The sequence below is a fragment of the Pelodiscus sinensis genome, chromosome 7, assembly GCF_049634645.1.
Source record: "Pelodiscus sinensis isolate JC-2024 chromosome 7, ASM4963464v1, whole genome shotgun sequence".
Classification (NCBI taxonomy): Eukaryota; Metazoa; Chordata; order Testudines; family Trionychidae; genus Pelodiscus; species Pelodiscus sinensis.
In genome coordinates this window covers 64,285,057-64,310,454 of record NC_134717.1, presented here as the reverse complement: position 1 = coordinate 64,310,454, position 25,398 = coordinate 64,285,057, and the positions used below count along the sequence as shown (strand labels likewise).

The 25,398-nt window shown below is 46.6% G+C and overlaps 1 long non-coding RNA gene across 7 annotated transcripts in view; it reads right to left on the bottom strand.

Annotated features, from left to right (window-relative positions):
- Nucleotides 1-25,398, bottom strand: part of LOC112545888 (uncharacterized) — a 187,511-nt gene that overhangs the window by 140,455 nt on the left and 21,658 nt on the right. For all 7 annotated transcript variants that reach the window (XR_012905340.1, XR_012905341.1, XR_012905339.1 and 4 more), the window contains exons 2-4: nt 9,767-9,821; nt 3,493-3,572; nt 111-169 (exon numbers count right to left, since the gene is read on the bottom strand). This is a non-coding gene — a long non-coding RNA (uncharacterized LOC112545888). The remainder of the gene's footprint in view (nt 1-110; nt 170-3,492; nt 3,573-9,766; nt 9,822-25,398) is intronic.

The following is a 25,398-nucleotide window of genomic DNA, read 5'->3' as shown; positions in this document are numbered from 1 at the left end:
GTATGTCCAACGGACAGGAAGCTGTCTGCACTCAAAGTCTATGAAAAGCACTGGCCCCCACCCGCCAAACAAGGGATGCCCCATTTTCAATTCGCTTCAACATGCCTGACCTTTCACTGCAGACGGCGTCACTTGCTCTCGTCGTCGAAAGAGACTGGCAAAGCCGGGGCTGCAGAATGAGAAAAGTATTGGACTCATCGGGGAGTCAAACTGGAACCATATGGACAAAACGTGGAACAGACAGCGTACAAAAAACTCCAATTAGTTTCACTGCAGTGCAAGGGTGAACCGTAACCTCTCTTTTCATGTGTCTCAGTCTTTTTCTCTATTGCTCTATCATATTGTTCCTCCGACTGTGAGCTCTTTTCCTGCTGGACGTAATATGCCTTTGGCCAGAGATTCCTTAGAGATGCTTCAAGTTCCTAAGCCCAGTGGTACTTTGAGGTGACAAATGCCAATCTCCCCTCTGTGAGAGGTCACGGGCATTTGATTTCTTCTCCCCTCCTAACTGCTAGTTTGAGTCTTAACGTTACAAAGGGAAAGAAACATGGGAAGACCAGTTTCCTCACTCCAAATGTTCCTTTCCAGTACAGTGCAGCTACCTGGATGTTTTCTTACTTGTGTAACCCACGCACTTTCTGGGTGTGGCGTACTATCCCATCTTTATTCAAGTCCAAGCGGATACAAATTCAACACTATCAACTTGAATAAAGATATTAACTGCTTAACTCACTACAAAGGCAATTTCCCCTGCCTTTGATATTCGCATTTATACATCAAATGCTACGAATGGGCCACATCCAGCCTGACTCAATTAGCATCTTTAACATGGGTTCTACACTTGACAGCTGCGTTTGCTTTTACATATACTCTGGACTCTGTCATTTCCACTCCAACTTATCTGAAGAAGTGGGCTTTACCCACGAAAGCTCATGATCTAATATATTTGTTGTCTCTAAGGTGCCACAGGACTATGAGTTGTTTTTAAAGTTACAGGCTCACATGGCAACCTCCCACAGTCAATCCATTGAGGTTAACAAAGATGACTCAGGGAAGATTGCATTACACGTGTACCAAGACGGGAAACAAATCTTTAATAACGGGCTCTTTAGGCTTGCAGAGAAATGTAGAACGCACTCCAATGGCTAGAAGTTGAAGCTTGCAATGAAGGTGTCAATTTTTAACCATGAGCATCATTAACCATTGAAACAGCTCCCCAAGGTTCATGACAGATTTTCTCTCCATCACTGACCATTTGTAAATCAAGAGGGGCTGTTTCTTTAACAGCTCTGCTCTCAGAATGACTGTGGGCAAGTCTGAGTCCTGTGCTATATGCGAGGTCAGATTAGAGGGTCACAGTGGTTCCTTCTGGCTTTGGAATGTCTGTCAAGTCAATAGAACTATTCCCCCTTGAATCAACCATGATTCTGCTCAGCTGGACATCACTGTGTAAAACTGCTGTCGAGTTCAGAGATGTTACTCCTGATTTAAATGGATTTGAGTGAGAACAGAATTAGTTCCATAATGTGAGAGGGACCTTCGTTCTCTCCTTTCAGGTTTGCTCTTCATGCTGAGCTAAAATAGCTGCACTTAATATGAATGGCATACATCAAAGCCCTCTTGGAGATCAGAAGGTTATTTTATTATGTGCAAACTATCAATATCGGTAACATCCACATCTACAGAAATATGCCATCTCCCCTCACATCTGCTAGCGCGACTCAGAAGAAACACTGTGCTATTTAGCTCCAGATTCCAGTCGATGGCCTACAGCAGATTTCAGTTTAAACAGCTGCACAGGTATAATTGACAACACTCCGTGCAGAATATTGACATAAGAACAGCCAGACTGGGTCAGATCCAAGGTCCATCTAGCCCAGTGTCCTGTGGCCAGTGCCAGGTGCCCCAGAGGGAGGGAACAGAACAGGAAACGATCACGTGATCCATCCCGTCACCCATTCTGGGGTTCTGACAAACAGAAGCTTGGGACACCACCCCAGCTAACAGCTATTTATGGATCGATCCGCCTTGAATTAATCTAGCTCTTTTTTGAACCTTATTATAGTCTTAGACATCACAACATCCTCTGGCAAGGAGTTCCCCAGGCTGACTGTGCGTTGTGTGAAGAAAAAAAAACTTCCTTTTATTTGTTTTAAACCTGCTATCTACTAAGTTCATTTGGTGACCCCGTAGCAATATGGTGAAAGCTGTAAGGAATCCAGCTTGATTCTCAAATCCAAAGGTTAGTTGTAGGGCTGGCAGTTACAAAAATCACCCCTTTCCTCAGAAACTCAGCAAATATGAGGGGGCATCCTGAGAAGCCATTTTTGGAGACTTGTTGAAGCTGTTTGGGGTGGGGGAAGCATTCAGAGAGTATTGCTATCGCAAATCACCACCAGTGTCCAGAACCCTGGAAACTTAATGTTGAGGTTACACTTTAATAAAAGCGAAAGGATGGAACACACACAGTGTGGACTCATTTACTGGGCTTCGGTTCCAGCAACAGATGAGAAACTTACCAGGACTGTGTGGCTCCATTTGGGGCTCCCAGCTGACTGGGGAGGCATAACATACAGATAGTCCCAGACATCTTTCTATCGAGCTATGACAAAAAGAAGCAGGCAAACAGCCCAGGGCAGGCGCTTCTGCTTTCTTAGGTGCCAGGTGGATGGGATTACATTGGACAAATGTAACTGTCACAATGCTACACTTTCACGATGCGAACCCAGGCACTAAGGGGGCCTGGTTGTAGAGAGGTCTATACAATCATGACCTGTGTGGAGAAAGTAGATAAGGAAGTGCTATTTACTCCTTCCCATAACACAAGAATGAGGGGTCACCCAATGACATTAATAGACAAAGGATTTAAAACAAACAAAAGAAAGTATTTCTCCATACAACAGACAATCAAGGTGGGGACCTCCTTGCCAGAGGATGTTGTGAAATCCAAGACTATAACAGTATCCAAAAAAGAACTAGATAACTAGAACCTCTCCTCCAGGAAGTTATTAGGTTGGGCAGGGATGGCGTCCTTAGCCTCCGTTTGTCAGAGGCTGGGAACGGGCGACAGGGGTGTGATTACATGATGATTCCCTGTTCTGTTCATTCCCTCTGGGGCACCTGGCATTGGCCACTGTTGGAAGACAGGACACTGGGCTCGAAGGACCTTTTAGTCTTACCCTATATGACTGTATTTACGTTCTCATGTTCATGTGGATGAGACAGAAAAGCTAGCCAGTGTGATATCCGGATTGAACAGCATACCACAGAAAGCATTTCATGATGTATATTTTCATTTTTTAATTGGGGAGGCTATTCTATTTGCTTTCCCCCACCTGCCTTTTATTTTATTTCTGGTTCTTTATGGCCTCTCCTCCCAGCTGCTGACTATTATCACCTTCCATTCTAAGCCTCTCTTTAACTGCTCACATAATCACCCCTTTATTTGGGAACCTGGAGGTGTACCCTTTGCTCCACCGATTGTCTTTGTACCTCTTGATCATGTCTTATCCTTCGATATTCAACTCCATCCTCTATTGCCAGCTTACTTTTGTCTTCTCCACATGGCGTTCCTAGAGCAGAAAGGAGCGAATAATTAGCAACAAATCGTATGCATATTGATAGCGCCTCATTCTGTCTAGACACTGTCTACGGGGCGATCACCATTGCCTTCAACTATGTGTTTCCGAGATGCGAGAGCTAACTTCTATATGGAAAAACAACGAGGAGTCCTGTGGCACTTTAAAGACTCAATTTATTTGTGCATCAGCTTTCAGTACACAGCTAGTGACATTTAACGATACTGACTGGGCCATCCTCCCCCCCCTTTCTGTGGAAGATGTCTACAAGGAGAGGCTGGATTTGGTTTCTGGCAGGGATTTATTTTTGTTTGATAAAGCGGCGATCGCCTGCAGTGGAAAGGATTCAATGAGGAGTTGAAAGAAATGATCGAGCTGCTTTGCCATAAGCTGATGGATGATCTCATGAACAAAAGGACGTTAAGGTGGTGGGTGGACAAAGCAAGGAATCGGCCTGACTCTCTTGGGGAGCTTTTCAAAGCCCTGCAGATCAGTGGCTGCCTTCTCTCAGGCGGACATAGCCCGTGTATTACATAAATGGCTTAGTTAAGGGATCCGTTTTAAGTTCATTTCAAAAGGATTAAGGTTGTTAGACCATCGCTTGAGTCTTTGGAAAATCCCACTTGGAATTCAGATATTTTCAAATACCAACGTTGTTCTAAATCCCTGGAAACTGTTATTCAGCAACCGCCCTGAGAACTTCCAAACATTTGCACATTTAAGTTTTGTAACACACAGCTGTTTTCTGTAAGTGGGGAGTAATTTAACAGCCTTTAATGTTAATAAAGCTTTTGTGAGATGAGGTCAGCAACCTGGTTATTCAACCCTCTGGCTCTAACACAAGGCCAGACCAGCTTCAGTTGATCATTAGTGCAGTTTGAGCGTAATGAGTGTTTCTTCAAGAATCAGAAGGTATTTTGACCACTGTGTGAATAAGTCGTGATTCATTTGGCTGTTTCAGTCCCACGTTCCAATTCCTTAAATTGCTGAAATGTGCTTCCCCGACCAGCAAATAAAGGTCATTTCTCCTTTCAAAGGATGTGAATCAGCCCACCTTATCATGGGCATCTTCTCCTACAAATGACTAATGAACGCCCGGCATCCGGAGCTTTCGTTCTCTTTCCATCTCAGAATAAATCCCACCTAAATGATCGCTGACGAGGCTGCAAAGGGGAATATGGATGGATAATACAACAAAAATCATCCAGTCTGTCCTGGTTCCCTGGCTACACGCTTGACTGTGCTCCTTGCTTCTGGAGATCAATGGTCTTGGATCGTGGCATTGGGAAGACATTTCTCAGCCACACGAAGGATCCTGGAATTCTGATTTGACAGCATGAGGGAATTAAAGGGGGTGGAAATGGAGCCTCCAGGCATGAGGGCTCTACACGAGCCATGCTCACAGTCTCCCTGTGCAGGGAAGGCTGGAGGGAAAGGTCATCATTGGAAAATATTGCTCAATGGCAATATTCTGCTTCACAGGGCCTTGGGAAGGCGACCCTAACCTAGGGCAACCTTGGGAAGCCTGCCACTGAGGCCTCAAACGTGGGCCTTCAGTATCCTTTCACCGAGGCCACACATGATCTCTTGGCCGCTATTTGACCCAGGATTACCGTACCCATCTTGTCCTGATGCCATCGCTGCTCATGGGCACCCTGCTGAGGTTTCCGGTGGTGGTGAGAGGAAGGTGTCCACCCCTAGGTGGCTCAGGCGCATCTGCCTTGTGTTGACTTGCAGTATAAGGGGCCAGATTCCATTCTCTCTTACCCCTGAGTAGGCAACCAATCAGGAGTACCCCATGCAACAGGAGAACCCGTCTGACCCGGGAGGAGCATTCCCCCTAGCAGTGCCTTCATTAGCAGCTGTGTTAGTCAATGGAAACAGCTTGAAACTGTTCCTTTGTAAATATAGTGGATGGTCAAATCAAGCTCCAACAGAACAAGTCAGTCTGTGGGGTGCCCGTGGGTTTCTTTGACACTGGTGTGTGCTGCAGGGTACTCACATGCTTTATGGGAAAGTGGAGGCGGGTTGGAAGTTGCAAGCTCTAACAAGGTAACTTTTGAAAAGCTCCCAGAGGAAACCGGACACCCTGGTCCCATTAATTGGGCTCCAAATCCTTTTGGATGATCTGAAAAATCCCCAGTAAGCAGTTTTGACACCTTGCAACCAACAGGTGCTTATTTCATTGCACAACTAACATTTGACAGCACTGAGAAATGTGCACCAATTAAACAAATCTGAATTTCATGCCCAATCTGTTGGGCTTGCATTTTTTTAAAGGAGTGTAAAGTAGGAGAGGAATGTTCACGAGTTAGGTTTTCATATGCACATGCCAGCTTCCCTTCGTGTGCCTTGGGAGACCCGCACGTCAAAGGCCTTGGGAAATGCAAAAATGAATTAGTTAATAGGTCTGGGACAATTTTTCTGTATATAAACAAACATTCTCCCAATGTTCCACAGGCAGATTGTTAAGCGGCTAGAAAGCACTTGAAATGGTTTGTCCCAAGGCAGGGCACTCTGCTTGCCTTCCCCAGACCTGAAGAAGAGCTCTGTGAAACTCGGAAGGCTGGCTCTCTCACCAACACTAATCACTCCAATAAGAGATATCACCTCCCCCTCCTTGTGTCTAATCTCTGGATGAGTCTACACTGCACCCATAGCTCGAAATAAGATACGCAATTTGACCTACACAAATTGCGTCGCTTATTTCGAGTGTATTTCGAAATACAGCGTGATTCCGAAACATCCCTTAATCCTCATGGAATTAAGGGACATTGGCAGAGCAGGCCCGTTACTTCAAAAGCTATTTCGAAATAATGGGCTTGTTTAAAAGATGTGGAATAGCTATTTCGGGATACCGGAAGTATCCCGAACGAGTGCCGCAGTGTTAGACTCTGGGGCCAACCTAATTACCACAACATTGCTCACGGTTTAAGAACTAAGCAGGCAAAAACTCACTCCCAGAAAAAAACAAACCCAGGGGACCTTCAAAGTAGGGGTGAGGTCCAAACCGACACAGCTGCCCCTATGGCAAATACCAGGTTTTACTCCCGCCCTCTCAGGTTGGGTTTGCAGAACTGGCCCTTCCAGGAACAGCTTGAGATTTGCAGATTGCACACAGCTGCTGTGCCAACCTCACAGCATGATGACACCTTTACGGCGCACGAGAGGAAAACGGTTCTTTTAAGAAAGATGGGGCAGGACACAGCCAGCACTCACACCCCACCCCAACAGGAGGCAGCGTGGCCTAGCAGCTACAGCATTGCCTTCGCATCAGCAGCCCTAGACAGCATGCTTGGCTGAGCCACTGACCCAATATTGACCGTAATATTCGTCATCTCTTTGTGCTGCGCACCGCTTTCCCGATCTCGCACCCTATCTTGTCCACGTTAGCCTGGACTCTCTCCTACGCTTCATTGTAAGCATTCGTGTGCTACAGCTCAGAAGGGAAGGGAGTCTTCGCTGTACATATCACTCCCTACAACACCCACCTCTGCCCACCTTCCTATTCTCGCTGTTACACGCAGCTGTTTATTTAACAATCATCTCTTCAGAGCGGCGCTCACTCCAACTGCAGCTAGATTTCCATCCATTCATATGGGACGGAGCGAGACCATGTGCTATGCACAGCTTAATGAACTAGCCAACGAGCCCTGGAAAGCCAACAAAGGATACAGGGCAGTAAACATGTGTGGCACCACGTTGGCTGTCTTTTCCAGATGACCATTTTTATGTGCTTCCAAAGCTTTTATTCTTCCGCTGCTCTTGTTCTCGGTGGTTTGGAAGCAGAGCGAGGGGGAAGAGTTTCACAGGGACTGGTTTTCATTTCCTACATGGGGCCAGCTGTAAATTGCGACTTCACAGCTCGGACTGCTCCAAGCAGTTCCAGTTAGATTTGTGTAGTGACGAGAACTGTCTTGATTTTCCCTTTTTCCTCCTGAGGAAGCAGTTAGCAGAGCTGTGAGGTGAGAAACACGGCTAGGAGGTTGGTTTGTTTTTTTAAACAGCAGGAGTGGCTGTTTGGGAATAGCCCCGCAGGGCAGTCACACCTGTTTCCTTGGGCTGATTATGCCATTGAGATGATTTTATGGAGCTCTGGAGCCCGTGCAGCACCTCGCCATAATTACAAACGGACAGTCCTTCTTGTGTTGGATTGGGATTTCACCACGCTAAGATCGAGGTGCTGTAAGGGTGCAAAACGAGAGACCCTCTCTCCCCCATGATGTCCTGGCAGGAGTGAGCATAAATAGCTATAAACTCAGCACAGGATGCTTACCTCAATCCAGAGCAGATGCCCAACTGCACCATGGGATGAATGGTGCGGACATGAGATCGTGCGAGTTTTACCACTGTCTTAGAAAGATCAGTTCAGCTGGTAGAAGTTACCACAGAGGAAAACTGGGCCAGTGGTCAGGACGTTTGAACTTTGGAGACCCAGGTTCAAAGCCCTACTCTGCCACAAATTTCCTGTATGAACTTGGGTGAGTCACTTAGCCTCTGCGTGCCTCAATTCCCTGTGTGTACAATAAGGACCATAGCCCTGCCCAATTTCTCAAGGGTGCTGTGAGGTTCAATTCATTAATAACTGATGTGCTGTGAGCTCCACGGACAAAAAACTCTATTTGAAAGCTTGGTACAGGCTGAACCTCTCTCGTCCAGCAACATCCGTGGTCCCCAGGATTTTAGCGAGCTAGATGTCCGCTTATCATGGGTGTGGCCAAGTGTCCCATAAAGTCTATTTACAGCCACCAGACCTGACTCAGGGTACGTCTAGATTACATGCCTCTGTCGCCAGAGGCATGTAGATTAGGCTACCAGACGTAGTAAAATGAAGCGGCGATTTAAATAATCGCTGCTGCATTTAAATTTACATGGCTGCCGCGCTGAGCCGACAAACAGCTGATCAGCTGTTTGTCGGCTCAGCGCGGCAGCCATGTAAATTTAAATGAAGCGGTGATTATTTAAATCGCCGCTTCATTTTACTACGTCAGGTAGCCTAATCTACATGCCTCTGGCGACAGAGGCATGTAGTCTAGATGTACCCTCAGTGTTTTGTGCTGCTGTTTAACTCTAATGTTCCCCTAAGCGTCTTCTAACAGCCTAGTGAGCAGGGGCAGTGTTGGTCATGCTGCTAGACAATACTGACCTCCCATGCTCTGGCAAATCCTCTGGTTTAACACCGGTCAGGTCCCAAGGGTGTCAGACTAGAGAGGTTCAATCTGTATTATCCCAATAGGGATGGCATGGTTTTCAGGCAGTCAAGCAAAACCACTTTTAACTCTCTCTCTTATAAACAGATGTATAGAAAAGCGCATGCGCGCGCGCGCTCACACACACCCCCACCCACACACACACACACACACACACACACACACACACCCCCACCCACCCCTCCAAAAAACAGTTAAAAAAACAGCAAAAAAACCCTCCTCCCCACAAACAAAACACCCAAAACTCCACAAACAAAAGACCAAACCAAAACACGCAGCCTCCAGGCGGAGGAACTCAGTCATGTGTATTACAGGGATCCGTACATTTTTAAGAATCAGCCCCCCAGGAGTAAATCAGTGTAGCTCCATTGACTGTGCTGGAATGACACCAGTTCACACCAACAGGGTCTGGTCTGGCTCTTAGTTTGTAAAATGTCAAGGTCCGAGCCGCACGGGGGGGGGGGGGGGGGGAGGCCATATCTGGGGATTACGAGGAGAAATTCCGGTGTCACTCTTGGTCACTATGCCCCAGTGGGAACCTGGAGGTGCTGACCATTGGCTTTAGCCTGCAGCGTCCAGTGCACACCTGCTCCCTTGCTCAAGTAACAGATAGCTGTAAGGCTGGGGTCATGACGGAGAATGAGGTACCCAAATCCTCTTGACTAACTCCGGCCCTCAAGTTCCTTTGCAGGCTGAAGCCGTGTGTTCTTACCACCTAGCAGTGCAGCTCTTCTGAACTGAGACTACAGTCCTGTGCCCTTGCTTCCTCCCGCTCGCCTCCTTCCATCCGAACACTGAGCCTGTCCTCTCCCAGGAGACAGCCCAGGCCACAGGGACTCAAGCCGGGTTATTTTTAAGCCCCAAAGGGAAGGCTCTCCAGTCACCTATGGATGTACAGCTGGCTGGTTTTAAAACTCAGGGGAGTCCATGTACGATGCGCAGTTAATAGCCACAGGCATGACTTCACAAAGCTCTCACCTCTTCATATACACCCCACGAGCCCCGCTCTTGCTGTCTGCGCGGGTGGAACAAACTGAAAGACAAAAGGAGAGCAATCAAATCAATACAGCAAAAGCAGGTGCCGCAACTGATGGTGAATGGTCATAAACATCCCCCAGAGAGGGAGGAATATCCAAGCTTTAGCGGCTCTTTGGCTGATTTCTATTTAGATTCATACACGTCTTTTGGGAGTATGTTGCTGCAAAGCTACTGCTCTGTTTTCTTGTAACTGTGCAAACTTGTAGGTCACTCTTCTCCCCGTGTTACTGCAGTAGCTGGGGATTATTATCAGGAATCAAAAATAATCTACGCCTTCCCCAGAGGAAGGAAATCGGACTCGTTGAGCACAAAGCAAGCCAAGATCCCTGTCTTGACAAAATCACAGAGGAAGAAGTGCTAATCTGCTTGCCTTTTACAGGGAAATTGTTCTCTCGAGCTACCTGCTCCTCTCCTACTGCCCCTCACCTCTGGAGAAGCTCCCTATATGCTTCTGCCAAACTAACTCACCATTCTCCTCTGAAACCCTCCTTAAAATTTCCTACGTTATTGATCTGATTCACTGCTGCCTTGTTCCAGTGTGATGCCAATGTAACCCTATCAGCATGAAAGCAGAGTAAAGGAGTAGTGAATCCAACCCTATATTTTCATGAAGCTGTATACCTAAGTGGTTATCTGAAGAAATATGCCAGAAACATCTAGGATATAACCAAACTACATGGACATTTGCAGACACAAGTACCCAAACCAAGCCACTGCACCTGGGCTAAAAGGGAGTTAAGTTTAAGAATATTTGTAAAATTTAGGAATAAAAACATTGCAGGGATACTATAACTATCCCTAACCAAGTGTTATAAAACCAAGACATTCAGGGTTGAGATTATATTTCAAAACATTCATAACGTTTTAAGAGAAGAAGTGCTCAGGTAAGATCCCTGAGTATCCTTAATTCTGCCCTGAACTGAAACAATGCAATAAACGCAAGGACTAGAGTGAAGGTAGTTTAGTGTGTTTGAAATCAGATTAGACTACTTAACTGATTTACACATTCAGTTTTTTCAGATTGTCCTCTCCTTGTGACATCACAGTGAAAACCATTGACACGTGTTTCATCTCCACACCACTAAATCATTTTAACCAAAAGAGTGTGTTGTTAAAGTAAATAATAATAACGATTAACAAGAATAAACTTGTCAATACATATTTGTTATGATGTAGCTTTACTTTTATAACTTACTTTCTTCAAATATAGCCTGTGCACAAGATTTCAATTAATTTTAACTATATGGAAAGTTCGAAAAGTTTGCATTATTCTTAAATTCACTTGAGACAAAGAAGATACTTACACTGCCCCTGCCCTCCTTGCCCCTTGTGCCCATCCCCTCACACTGCCCCAGTTCTCCTCAAGGCCCTCTGCGCCCTCACCCATGACTTGCTCCATCCCCTGCCTTCCTCAGCCCACCCTTCCTTTCAACCCCTCTTCTCCCCGCAGCCACTACTCCTCTTTCCCCTTCCCTCCCTCTTGCCCCATGACTCCTCCCCTCTCCTTTCCCAGCATCACCCTGTCCCCTCCCCCTTTTCACCCCCACCAACACCTTCCCTCCTGTCCCTTTCCTCATTGTCTCCCTTGGCTCCCTGGCATTTCGTCTCTCCTCCGCTTTGCTCCTTGCTGCCAGCCCCTTTCTTCTCCTGCCCTGGACTCCCTCCCCCCTCAGCATAAGCCTCTTCCTCTCCTCACCCTTCTTCCCCTTAGTTCTCCCCTGTCCCTTCTCCAACTTTCTGCCGGACGTGGAAAGCAGTTTGCAGGGGCTGGAGCTGGGGCCACGGTGCTATTTTTAGTACCATGGTATGGCCCCAGAAGCCCCCTCAGCCCCAGCTCTAGCCCAGCCACTCCAAGGGTGGGACCACATGCCAGGACTGGAGCAGAGGCCGTGTTATTTTTAGTCCTGGTCCCCACGGGTGGCCCTGGCTCCAGCTAGAGTCAAGCAGCAGCTGCACAGGCCCGTTCCAGCTGGGGCAGCCTCACCTCACGTGCCCTGGCCTCAGGTGGAGCAGAAGGGCAGCTGCCTGATGCCAGGAACCCACCGGGCTGCTGGCATCACCACTCTCCTTCCGTTCCAGCAGAAAAGGGAGCAGTGAGTACTGTTGCGTGGCTCTGAAAATGACGTGGGAGGACCAAAATTGTTAGTGCGTGGCCGCACAGATCAGAGGAAACACTGGCCTCTGGCCCCGAAAGCTTATGTTCTAAATACACACTGGGAGGAAGGGGAAACCCATGTTAAGTGACTCATCCATGGCCACACAATAGGCTCATGGCAAAGCCAGGGTCTCTGGCCAGCCATCCCAGTATCTCAGCTACTAAATTTCATTGCCTCTGATGAAGGAAGGGCACACAGGTCTGCTGCCCCAAACCTGACCACAGAGAGTTTAAGGAGCTCATGTTTGCCCGATGACACCGCTGTGCAACGTTGTGACATTGTCTCACACTCGTGATGTTTTGCGCCGTGAACATCACGTGGCATGTTGCGGGGGAGAGGAAGGGCGCCATACTCTCCGTGGCCCTAGGAATGGCGTGTGAACTCGGGCCCATGAGGCTCAACCACAGTCCAGAGAGAGAGCCTCTAAGAGAAATACATTCAGTGTCCAGCCCAGAGATTCTGCCGGCGTAGCTCTAATGAATTTAATGGAACTACATCCGTTTGCAGCAGTTGTGGATCCGGCCCTTTGAGTACCACTAATTCCTTGGCCTTTCCACTAAAACCACAAATGATTTGCCTCTGTGATAGGAACGTTTGCCAAGCCCTAAACGGGTTAGGATCACTCATCGATTTTACAAAACAGCTTTTACTCATTAGGAGCCTGCCTGAGATGCAGAACAATGACCGGGAGATGGGAAACGTTTTAGCACATGGTCCGTCCAGTCATGGCCAGAATTAGTTCAGACATGAAAGACTGTTCTTCTGCCTCCACAAAGAACAAACGGGACAGCAGACTTAATGGTGGACTTTTCAGCTAACTAAACAGAACCCTTGGTGGTGAGCTATCAACGGCTGTAGTCCATCCCCAACCAGCTCATGATGGGTACAGAGCAACAGTTCTTAACGACGGTCCCCTAAATGACATAACCGAGAGTGGGAAGGTCAATGAGTTTCATAGCAGAAGTCCTGGAAAACCCATCCCTGTTAGGTTTTGACTCAAGTCATTGCTTTAACTTGAGTAGATTTGACTTAGACTGCGGCGCTGCTGTTTACCGAAAGGCTTCGTCATGGTAACACTATGGCTCATTGCTCTGGCTTGCCAGAGGCTGTAAACAAACACAAATACATGCGTATGAAAAAGAATTAATCGTTTCAACCTGGAGCCAACCTAGCCTGTCAGTTTCAGAGCTGAATGAAAAGGCCGGGGCATACTCCCATATCAATCCTATTAGTTAAAATATGGCCAGAGTAGCAGGACCAGCCTTTTTTTTTATAGCAATGTCCCTCTGGGTCTTTGGTTTAAGAAACAAACGCCCCATAAATCACATCATAAAAATATCCAGATTGTTGGCTGAAGAGTAAAGCTCAGCCCTAGAAGTGTATTTCTTGTGACAATCTGGTTTATGAGAGAACTGGCTGCTTTGTGTTGACATCACATTGCCACCTCCGGTATGCGATGTGGAGAGAGGCCTGTCTATCCCACATGTGTTCAAAGTAGTATTTTGGCTCCTTGTTTGGTGTTTCAACTTCTACCAACCCCCACCCATGCTAATCCTTTGTAGAACCATTGCTCTTTGTTCTCTTTGAGACCGGCAATCAGAGGGTTTTGTTGGGCACTACTAGCCACATCTTCCTCCGTAGGAGTCCAGGTACATGGCGAAACAACCTGATGAAGTAGACACTGCATGGGACAGGAAATGAAGATCTGATTTCTATGCCTGGCTCTATGTTGAAATCCCGCTGTGGCCTTGGGTCAGTAAAGAACTTTCCCTGCATCAATTTCTCCATCTTCCAAATGTGGATTAATGGTACCAATTCCCTTCTTTGTAGAGTTTCTGGTGTCAAGGAAAGTCACAGATGGGAAGGGGAGAGAAATCCAAAATTAGGTCCTAATCTCAGAGCAAATCCCTCCCTGTTGAGTACCGAGCACCCAGACACACTCAAACCAAGCCATTCTCAACCACTCCTACTCACCCTACTGTGGAACCCGAAGGCACTTCGGACGAGGCAGGCTATGCCAGGCGATAGAGGAAGGAGGAGACAAAGACATTTCAGCAGAGGCACCTGGCTGCTACGGGGCCCCGAGGAAAAGGTCAGACAACTGCCCATGGCAGGACAGGGCAGAAGTAAGCCTGGCGTCTGGCTTGCTCAGTTCCTGTGGCGGCTCTTCTGGCTGTTCAGCAATTCTGGCTGAACATTTGGAAGGGGATTGGAATGGCCTAGTCCTATGCGTTTCCTATGCATCTTCACACATCTCAGCCATACACTCCCCAACAGGGCACCCTGCAGTCTGGACTAGCAGCATCGCAGTCCCCGGCTGCTCCGTTTGCCTGTGCATGAAGGACACATTGGATACCTTCGGGAGGCAGGCAATAGCTGCAGGGAGATACTATCGTGCATGCAGCTTTTTAACCATTCCTCAGGCCTGGCTTGGAATGCATTCTCCTTATCTACATCCCGCTGGCATGCATGGCACACCAGCACCCAACAGTGATCCATGCTTAGCTAGACTACCCAACCCTCGCAGAGCTGCTCTGGCCATGTCACCAGGAGTGGCGCTCTCATGAGACTCCAGGCACATCAGCTTTCTGTCGGGCTGGAAACTCCAGAAGAAAAGCCTCTCGATGCTTTTAGGTATTTTCCAGGCTGGCCAGTCAACAGAAGTGAGCAAAACCTCCCCAAGAATCCCAGAAGCCTAATGAACAAAATGATTTCTTGTCAACGTGGTTTTAAAAACAGGCACAGACCTGTGAGAGAGGAGGAAGAGGCGTTTAATGGGCTTGTCTGCCACTACTGAGTTTACCAAGAGAAGCGTTGCATCTGTCACGTGCTTAGCATCCAGGAACCGTCTGCGGAAAGAAGAAAGCACCCAGGCTGCAGGTGGCAAGAGGCCCTCAGGAAGTTTCGTGGGGGATGCCTGAGGGGAGTCAGGGATGGATGTGGCTGCATGAGTCAGCTGACAGCGTGCAGAGGGCAAGAACAGGCTTGTGATGTCAGGAAAGCTGCATTCGAGCCCTGGTTCTGCCGTGGGTTTGCTTCGTGACTTTGGGTAAATCACTTACCCGGCCTGAGCTTCATTCATCTCATACCCCTCGCATCAGCTGGTTGGCTTGTAAACACTCCAGGGCAGGGCTGGTCTCTTATTACGGCTCATGAAGCCCGTAACAGGCTTTCCTTGCTCTCTCTCAGATTCTCACAGGTAGATGATTCGGCCAGGCTGAGGCTGCAGGATCTGCCAGGAGATTTGATGGTGCTGATCATGAGATGATGCTGTGGACACATTAGTGTGCCCAGAGGCTCCAGCAGGCCTGGATGGAACTGCCTAGATGCAACTCAGTTTCCTTTTCCACAAGATGCTTAGGGGCAGTAGAACTCTGCATGTAAGAAATGATTTGGTTGGCTGGCATAGGACAGAATACAAAACAAATCATTTAGGTCACACAAAAGACATTCAAACTTTACAGCAAATTGAAAAAAAAAAAAAAAACATTTCAGGTTGAAGAATGACCTAGACAAACTGGGAGATTGGGCCAAAAGAAATGTGATAAGGTTCAACAAAGCCACGTGCAGAGTCCTGCAGTGGGACGGAAGAATCCCAAGCATTGTTACAGGCCGACTGGCTAGGCAGCAGTTCAGCGGAAAAGGAGCTGGGGATTACAGTGGATGAGAAACTGAATCTGAGTCAACAGGGCGCCCTTGCAGCCAAGAAGGTTAACGGCATAGTGGGCTGCATAAGTAGGAATGGTGCCGGCTGATCTCAGGAAGTGATTATTCCCCTCCATTTGGCACTGGTGAGGCCACGTCTGGAACGTTGCGGCCAGTTTTAGGCACCCCCCCCCCCCATGACAGAAAGGAGGTGGACTAACTGGAAAGAGTCCTGCGGAAGACAACAAAAATGATTACAAGGCTGAGGCATGTGACTTAAGAGGAAAGGCTGAGGGAACTGGGCTTATGTAAGCTGCAGAAGAGAAGAGTGAGGGGGGATTTGATAGCAGCCTTCAGCTACCTGAAGGGGGGTTCCAAAGCGGATGGCGTTCAGCTGTTCTCATGGGTGGAATAAGGGATGTTCTGAAGATCAATTAACAGGTGATGTTTACAAAACCAGAATCCGATGACTCTCTCAATAGCCTAATGCACAGTAGGAATGAAGGAATTCGGCTCATTTTTTTACTGCCTCAGTTATTATGGTGTTGCTATTATTCATTATTGTCTATTATTGTCTATTATTCATTTTGTCAAGAAGCACTGAAGAGTTGCTTCAAATATGTGCCTCATTATTTAATCCATCTAAATAAATACTAGTCCTTCCCACCTCATGCCTCAAAAATCTTTTGCCATGATAACGTTATTTTACCTTTATACACAAAGTTAATCGGGACTTTTAACCAGTATGCTAATTGCTAAGGCAGTCCCACAGCATCCCCATGTGAACGTTCCAAACTGACACGAGGCTTTCAGCTGATCCATGGCTCTTGGGTCTAGAGAGAAAGCAATGTGTGCGCTCAGACGCTCTACGATGTGGCGGCGTTTGCTCAGCACAGACGCCAGCTCTAGGGACAAATTAAGACCCTCCTATTCCCAGATGCTCTGCCGGCCTTGTTGCGACACCTCTTACCTAGTTTCACACTGACCTTGTGCCGGGATTGAGAATGTTCATGAGTTTTTTAGTCATGGGTAAGAAGGAAAAAGAAACAAACATCTGGTTAGCAGTGCTGCCAAGCGAGCATTCTTTCATTGTTTTGCAACCTCTCAAGCCCTTTGTTTTCCGCCTGAAATTCTATTTGATAAATGTACAAAGAGCAACAGGGCCTGATTAAAAGGAATGCCCGGCGTGATTCAGTCCGGCACAGCGCTGCACTGGGAGAACTCTCCTGACAGCCACCGAGTCACTCTGGCATGCGGCCAAGCCTGGAGGAAGGCTGTCATGAATCAGGCCCACTGCATTCATACGCAGGGGCTTCATCCAATTTCCACTGAAGAAAATGGGAGTTTTGCCACCAACTTCAACGGGAATGGGATGGGGCGCTGGCTACATTCCTGCACGGCAATGGCGCTCATGTGCATCTTCTGCCAAACGCTGCACTTCCCCATTTCAATAAATCTAGTGGGTTTTAATTCAAAACAATAACTGTACTGATACTCGGTTCAGAATACTGGTGCACCCTCGGCCAGCCTGGAGGGGCTCCCTCAGCAAGAGCTAAGGAGTGTTTCTAAATGGTCAAACGCAAGCGGGACAGGAGCCCTGTACTTCCCTTTTATACGTTCTGGAGCTCTGTTCTCCCTCTCATCTGAAGTGGATGTTCTGTTCGGGTATATATAGATCTAGGCATGTCTACACTAGGACATTTTTTTAAATAACTAAATTCAAAATAACTCCCGAAATATCATCAAAATAGTGTGTCCCCACTACAGAGGAGCCTCGAAATGAGTCCGAGGCAGGCTGTAATTGTGGATGCGCTACCTTGACTTAGGGCCCCAGGAAACACTGGGGAGTAATTACTTGGAATGACTTAACAACAAATGGTCTGGTAGCATGTTAGAGACTAACAAAGCATGTTGATGGGATCATGAGCTTGTTTGGGCACAGCCCACTTCTTCAGATGACTGGAGTATAATAAGTCCACTCTGGGGAGGAGCTATTTCGAAATAGCAGCACGGTACATCCACACTACTGCTATTTCGAAATAACTATTTTGAAACAAGTGTTATTCCCTGAGGAAAGCAGGAGGACAGATTTTGAAATAACCAGCCCCTTATTGTGAAACAACAGGCTTGGTAGCATGGATGCTCCGCTTATTATTTCAAAATAACTCCCTAGTGTAGACCAGGGCTCGCTGTTTTTAAAGTTGCAGAGTAACACGCGACCCCTCTGAGATTGTCTTTGCAGTCCATTCCTGGCCCCATTCGGCCTGGCACTATTTTCTTCACACTGCAGCTATCCAGAACACTGAGTTCTAAGGGTGAAAGGTGTAGAATCACCAAATCATAGAATCCTAGGGCGGGCAGAGACCTCAGGAATCATCGAGTCAAGCCCCCTTCCCAAAGCAGGATCTACCCCAGCTCAATCGTCCCAGACAGGATGGTATCAGGTATTTTGGCAACTAACTCATGTTGATGTAAATGAGCATTGGGCACCTACTTGCTTAACACCCCGGCCTCACAGACCCATGTGAGAAGCAATTTGGATAATGGTACCAATGAGAAGCACTAGGCTTGGTGCGTGTTCAGGGAGGTTTCTCAATTGGCTTTTGCACTGGTAGCTGCTTAGAAGGCAAGACTTTGATGCTTTACAACACTTCGATCCACTTTTCCCTGTACGTGAGAGAATTTGTAGTTTGGAAAGTCAGGAGTGCTGCAGGTGGGCCTTGTGCAATGCCTGCCCATGCAGCTCTGCCACCCCCCATCCGCCCTGAGCAGTCATGCCCTGCGAGTGCATTCCCCAGTCCAGCTTGCCTGCAGCCTGCTGTTTCGGGAACCCCATCTAGAGCCACGGGGAAATCACAGCCCACCATGCATTTTATAGCTGCAGGTCCACAGGGGATATTTCAAGTCCATTGTTTGGCCAACTTGCAGATTTGCAAAACAAACAAAAAGTGTGAGGGCCACAGCTACAACAAAAGTCGTTACGGGGTTAACTAGTAACATTGGGGGGTTGAAATTCTGCTGCTCTGCAAGCGAAGGGTTTATGTGCCAGTGAACACTTGCAGGGCAGAGGTAGGTCGCTTCCCTCAGTTAATAAAGTGCTAGAAAGGGGAAAGCAGAGGCTGGGGGGCCAAGAACACTGGGGGGAAGGAGCTAGGAAGCTGGCAGGATGAGACTGGGGGGTTGGGCCTGGGGACAGGTGCATGGGAAAGTGAGGGAGGGGAGGCCTGCTCCCATTGGGGGAGGAGAAAGGCGCACGTTGTACATGGGCAACAGGATTAGCATGAAGGGAACGTGTGCATGGGGGTGACATGGCGCTGCAGCCATGGGGAGCTAGGCCCAATGCCTGGGACAGAGGAGTCACCGCTGGAGTGCAAGGCAGGCTTGCTCTGCAGCCCAGCCCCAGGTCCTGCCCCCCAGGCTCCCTCCCCCAGGGGATGAGACACACCCCACCAGGTCTTAACTGAAAACCCATTTTTGTCCAATTTTTTTTTTTTTTTTTGCAAGACAAGTGACTGCTTGCCTTCAATTTGGTTTTTTTGTTCAAACAAGCCAAATGCCTAAAACCAGAAACATTTTGATTCAGAACGGTCCTTGTGGTGTTGGGAATGGTACTTTGGGTTGCTTCTTCATACAAGTTGGGTTCCTGGATTGGACTGCATCTACCAGGATGCATAATGCCTTGGGATTCCTATAATGCATACCCTCCTCCCCACTTCACCAAGAAGGGAGAATGTAATGCATTATGGAATCTAAATTTCAGGAACCTGCAGCAGTGGGTTGATTTCCAGCTGAAATAGGTCAGGTTATGGTGGGGTTTGCAAGGGAAAGCTACTCTGTTTTATACTATACTAGGTGGAACTGTACACAAAATACCTTATTTAAGCTCTCCTCAGCCATACCTCTCCATCCCTAGAGGTTTTATGTCCCAGCTTGGCAAAGCCCTGGCTGGGATGATTGAGTTGGGGCTGGGTCCTGCCTTGGACAGGGGGCTGGACTCGATGACTCCTGAGGTCTCTGCTAGCCCTAGGATTCTGGAACTGCAAAACATGAAAATATCAGAGACAGGCTGGCTGGTTATTGGGTTAACAGATAAATTTTTTTTACTGCAGCTGAGAAGAAACTGAAAAAAATAAAACCAGAAATGAACTTAGAAATGGACACAAGTGCTAAAATTCATTATAATAAAAACTTCTGATGCCAGGAAAGAGAATTCCTAGGCTAAGGGACTAATTCCAGCCCTCATGTAGACGGTGTGAAAAGTCATATTTTAAGAGATTATGCTTGTCCAGCCGAAGTCACAAGGTGTAAATACATGCACACAATACCGACAATTTGCATGTGTGCGCCATGCCAAAAGCAGTCAGAGAGCTAGTTGATTCATATTACAATCTAGAGCCATTGCCATTTGTGCCAACGCAGAACTTGCCAAGAGAGTGAAGCTGAATCTTCACAGTAAGGCTGTTGACTTAAAATTGACTCAGAAGCTGATGTTACAGTCATCTCAGAAGGAATTTATAATCGTATCCAACCCTTCCTAGAGCTGAAGTCCCCTGATGCAGCCCTGACTAGCCTTGCAGATATTCTGAACTGCATGGGCTGGTTCATCACAGAAACTATTTAAAAAGACAAAATACCTTAAATTCAGAGTGCATGAGACCCAAGGGCCCCAGACCAATCAACTTCTCAGCTGCACTCTGGTAGCCATGATGGGCATAATTAGAAAGGTGCAAGAACTCGACTGAGGATTTGATTGATTGGATTTATGAAATGAGATCTAGTACAAATCAACTTAAAAGACAATGCTGAGCCATACAGTGTACAAACACCTTACCAGACAGACCTCGGACGAGACTAGCTTCAGATTCATGCTAATTCAGAGGATAGCGCTAAATGGTCGTAACAGACCATTTTTCCAGGTGGATATAAATAAATAATGTATGTGAAGTACATCACATAGTAGTGAGAAACAGAAGTGCACTTTTGCTCATTTTGGTATTCCAGAAGAGTGAGTGACAGAGACCACAATTCACTGCAGCAGAATTTAAGACATTCTGAACTAAATATGATTTTGATTACTCACAGCCCACATTACCCACATGTGAACGGAGAGGCTTTGAAAAGCTGTAGAGGCAGCCAAGAAAATTCTACAGCAGGAAGATCCATTCCTTGCTCTTCTGAGGTGCAGAGCAAGCCCAACAGTAGTTACTGGATACTGTCCACCACAACTTCTGATGGCCTACTGTTCCAACTTTGCAAAAGAATCCTCTCCAAAGTGGTCAGGTATGCTGAGAGTAGCCAAACTGGCTATAAAGGCAAAAACAGCTTATAAACCCTTTTACAACACACGACAAAACTGCTGGATCTAGAACCTGCTGACTATGTTCATGTCAGATTGGATGGAGAATCCTGGAGGACTCCAACTGTGGTCGAGAAAAGGAATTCAGTGCCCAGATACCAGACTGACAGAAAGTGTTGGCCTCTATTGTTTTTTCCTCAGAAGGAATAACGAAAAGAGCAAACTCCATGCATCATGCAGAATAGAATAAAACTCAAGGACTCCAGACTGACCACAACCAGTTGTTTGTTAAATCATCTGCCTGATAGGAAGACACCTCTTGAAAAGACCCATGGTGTGGAGAGAGGAGTGAGTTGTGTGGGGGTCATTGCTGCGAGGCAGATCTAGCACGCCACACACTTCTGGATTTCGGGGGTGGTAGTTTTGGGTCTGCTCCAATAGATTCCTTCTGGCTTGTGTCTATGGGGCCAGGCCGGGCAGCTGCTTTTCAAAAGGCCATGTGCCCTCTGAGTTCGGAGAAGCTGTAAATTCAGAAATGGAGAGAATATACTGGCCTTGGCAAATGCCCATTCAATGGCTTCATTACCACTTGAATGGCTCTTCCATGGGTTCAGTGTTTGCTAATAGCTCTGGCAGCCTTTTTTGATTTTAAGTGCACTAGATCCTCTCCGGAGGAAGCAGGGCCACAGAACAGAGATAGGAAGAGGCCAGTGGGTGGAGATTACGGCCCAGTGGTGCTCCAAATTTTTGGGTGCCCTACTCAACTGCATGTTCTGCGTATGGGTAAAGACAGCTCTAGATTTGGCGATCAATGACTAACAGACGCAGATGAACTCAACATAAGCTTTGGGAACTCTGAGCTCTCTTTCATGGTTTCGTTCAGGTCTGACCTCTTTAGATTTAATTTGTTCTCTATTTATGTTTATGTGTAACTGTATAGTGTAAGTGGAATACTGTAAGCATTACGTCATTGTTTATCATAAGATTTTATAAAGTTGTTAATTAAATTTGTGACTTTAGTAGTTGTTTTTTTTGGGGGGGAGGGGGGAGATGGAGGGGGACTGGAAAGTGAGGAGGTTGACACTGTAATTCTTGATGAAAATCCTTAGCAACTGAATTCTAGGTCTCCAGGTACTTTTCTATGGGAGTTGGGCATTTTTTAACCACTGGAAAAGGACAATGAAACAAACTCTAGGCCAGCCAAAGGCTACACTTACAACCAAGGTGTCATGCATTCAGATTGTGTACTAGAAAATGAGAAACACTTAACAGACTGATATGTACTGAACTTCCAAGAGTGGGCGTAGCACTAAAGCAGGGAGAAGTAATGGAATGTCAAACTACACTGCACTGTTCAGCCACTAGGTACCGCTGTATGTAAAATACTATTTAATTACCTGCTTGGCAGAGCAGTAAAGAATCTCACTGCAGACATATAAGATGTGTATCTCACTCAAAAGGTAGCTTTGTGACCCACAAATATCTGGTACAGGGTTGGTTGGGCCAAAAGGTCAGAATAGTTTGTTGGACGGGGTCTTCCCAGCCAGCTATGCCCAAGTATTTTTGCTTCTGGGGTGGGGATCTGTCCTGCCTATAGTGAAAATTCACATCCTCTCCATGATGCTCTTACTATAACAATGTGGAGGAAGAGAAAGAAGTACAGCGGCCTGTGACTCCCAGGAGCAGAATTTCTGCCCCCCCTCACACACACGCTATAGTTATACACAAAGGGCAAATCATTCACCGATCCTGTGCCAACATCTTAAGCATTCCCAGAGTGCCTGTTCCTGCCAGATGCCGCGACTGGGACATGGTGGTTAAGGGTTACACTGCACTTTCTTCAGATCTAGTCAACAGCACGTGGCAAACTTCAATTCTGAACCCCACCGCCATGCCAAATATTGCTCCATCTCCCTGGGTGACATTTTGTGCAACGTATCCAATGAGCTAATTCACATATTTTCAGCTGATTTGCATACCCTCATGTACAAACTTTAAAAAAAGGCATTGATTTAGTGCTGGAAAAGGCTAGCTAGGGAGCCAACAGCAAGCTCTCAAAATTATGTATTTGCCACCAAAGTGTGACAAGGAAGCAGACTGTGTTGCTCCCACAAACTCATAAGTTAGGATATTCATTCCGAAAGTCTGTGGGTGAAATTGAGAGACTTGGGTTGACTCTGTTAGAGGCTGGAGCTTATTTTCCAAACCCAGCCTGACATAACTTTGGGCAACTTCTCCATGATCTATAAAATCGATGAATTAGGCTTGTCTCTCCCTAGAGGAGGGTGATGAAGACTTAAGGTAAATAACAAGGCATATCCAGTGAACAGAAATGGGCAGAGTAATTGACTGAAGAGTTAGAATTAGAACTCAGGAGCTCCTTGGTTTTAACTCTGCACGTTTCAATGAAATACAACGTATTGTCTGTTTTATGTTCAACCAAAACCAGAAGAACAGATTGAGATAATGTCAAAGCCAGCTTGAACCTTTACCTATTCTGTCAACGTAACCCAGAGCACACCTTAGTTTTAGCCAAAATACCGACGTAAAATCTATTCCTGCTGTATTTCTGATTAAACTAAAACCAGAAAGGAGCGGCAGTCACACGAACGAGTCTGTGTTGTGCAAAACGTGTTGTGTGATTTGTGCAGGGGACACACCGTGTGCAGTGAAACAGAGGGAAGGATGCATTTAGCAGTACTGTTGTCTTAGTTTCCATCAGTGCTAGTTTAAACCTTGGAAATGGGCCGACGACACGTGTGATAAATAGATGTCAACAGATAACCAGGCCATTAGGATTAGGCAGGTGGGGTAAACACTGAACACACTTTTGCCATTGCCCATCTGTGTGACCTTGGGCAAATGTCTGTCTGTTCTCCCATTCTTTCTTTGCCTTGTTTATTTAGTCTGTGGTTGAGGCTCCCATTCCGTGGGAAATTACAACATATTGAAATTTGTTTGCATTCCAAACCAGAACAAAAAGCAACAAATTTCAAAATTTCCCACAAAATGAAATAAAAAAATCGTTTCAAGTCAACCAAAACATTCCATTTCGATTACAATCAAGTGTTCTGGCCCAGTTTAATTTTCTATGATAATTCAGAATATAATACAATATTTTTAAAAAACAAATAAAGACATTGCCTTCTGATGTGGTGAAAAGAGAACATTTAAATGATATCAAAACATTTTTGTTCCCATTTTTTCCAAAATTCAATTTTGTGAGAATTGACATATTCCCTTAGCATCTTCTGATGGAAAAAAAAAAAACTTGATTGCAATTTTTTTTTACCAGCTTTGTTTGTAAACTCTTCAGAGCATCTCTTACTGCATGTGTGCGGCCACCAACACAATGTGGTCTTGCTCAATGCCAGAGCCATAAACACAACCAGAATATAAACAACAATGTTGAAACACTCTAAATGCTTCCCAAAATAGAGAGAGGCGAGCTCTAGCAGACCCATGTTATCTGACCATGGCAGTCTGACTGAAGGAATATCAGGACTCCTAGAAACTGTCCTCAAACCACTCACTACACAAAAGTTCAGCTTCCTCAAAGCCACTACCAATGTCCTCTCCAGAAACTCCGCAACAGTAGCAACCTCGCTCAAAACTCCACCCTGGCCATCACGGATGTCACCTCATTATAACACCAATACCCGTCACTATGATGGCATAGCTGCCGGTCTCACATACATAAGAGATTGTCCAATGTTCAGAAATCCACCGAAAACGTGTTGTCAAATGAACTCATTTCACTCCCACAATCACTTCATGTTTAGCAACACATGCATTGGCCAAGCCTTGGGAACAGCCACGGGCACTAGACTGGCTCCCAAACACACCAGCCTTTCCCTCCTGGAGGAAGAATTTCTGGAAAAAAACACCATGAAACCAATTATATACCTGAGATCCCTGGAAAGAGATTTTCATCCTCGGGACAGAACAGCTAAACTCCCTTAGAGTTCTACCACAAAGTCAAAAGCGACAACCCAGCCATACATTTTCTCTAGGATGCTTCCACACCCACATCAACTTCCTGTCTACCACCAGCAGCTGGAACAATGGAACCCACAGATGACTAGATACAAGAGACCCACTGATCACCATATGTCCTTTCACAGACCCAGCAACCATCCCAGAGATGCCAAAAATATCTGTTATTGACAGCCTGGCACTCATATACCGCATAGCCCAGCACAAATAGAGTTGCAGTTGTTCAGTGATTTTTTGAGGAAGGCCTCGCATCCTGGGGGAAAAAAAAATATCTTTCCCCAGCCCCTCAAAGAATCCCCCAATCTTACTGATGATAGACTGAGCCATCAATCGGCAGAAGCTGGGAATGGGCGACAGGGAACGGACCACGTGACTATTCCCTGTTCTGCTCACCTGGCATTGGCTGCTGTTGGCAGACAGGATACTGGGCTAGAGGGACCTTTGATCTGACCCAGTCTGGAAGCTCTTATGTCCTTGTG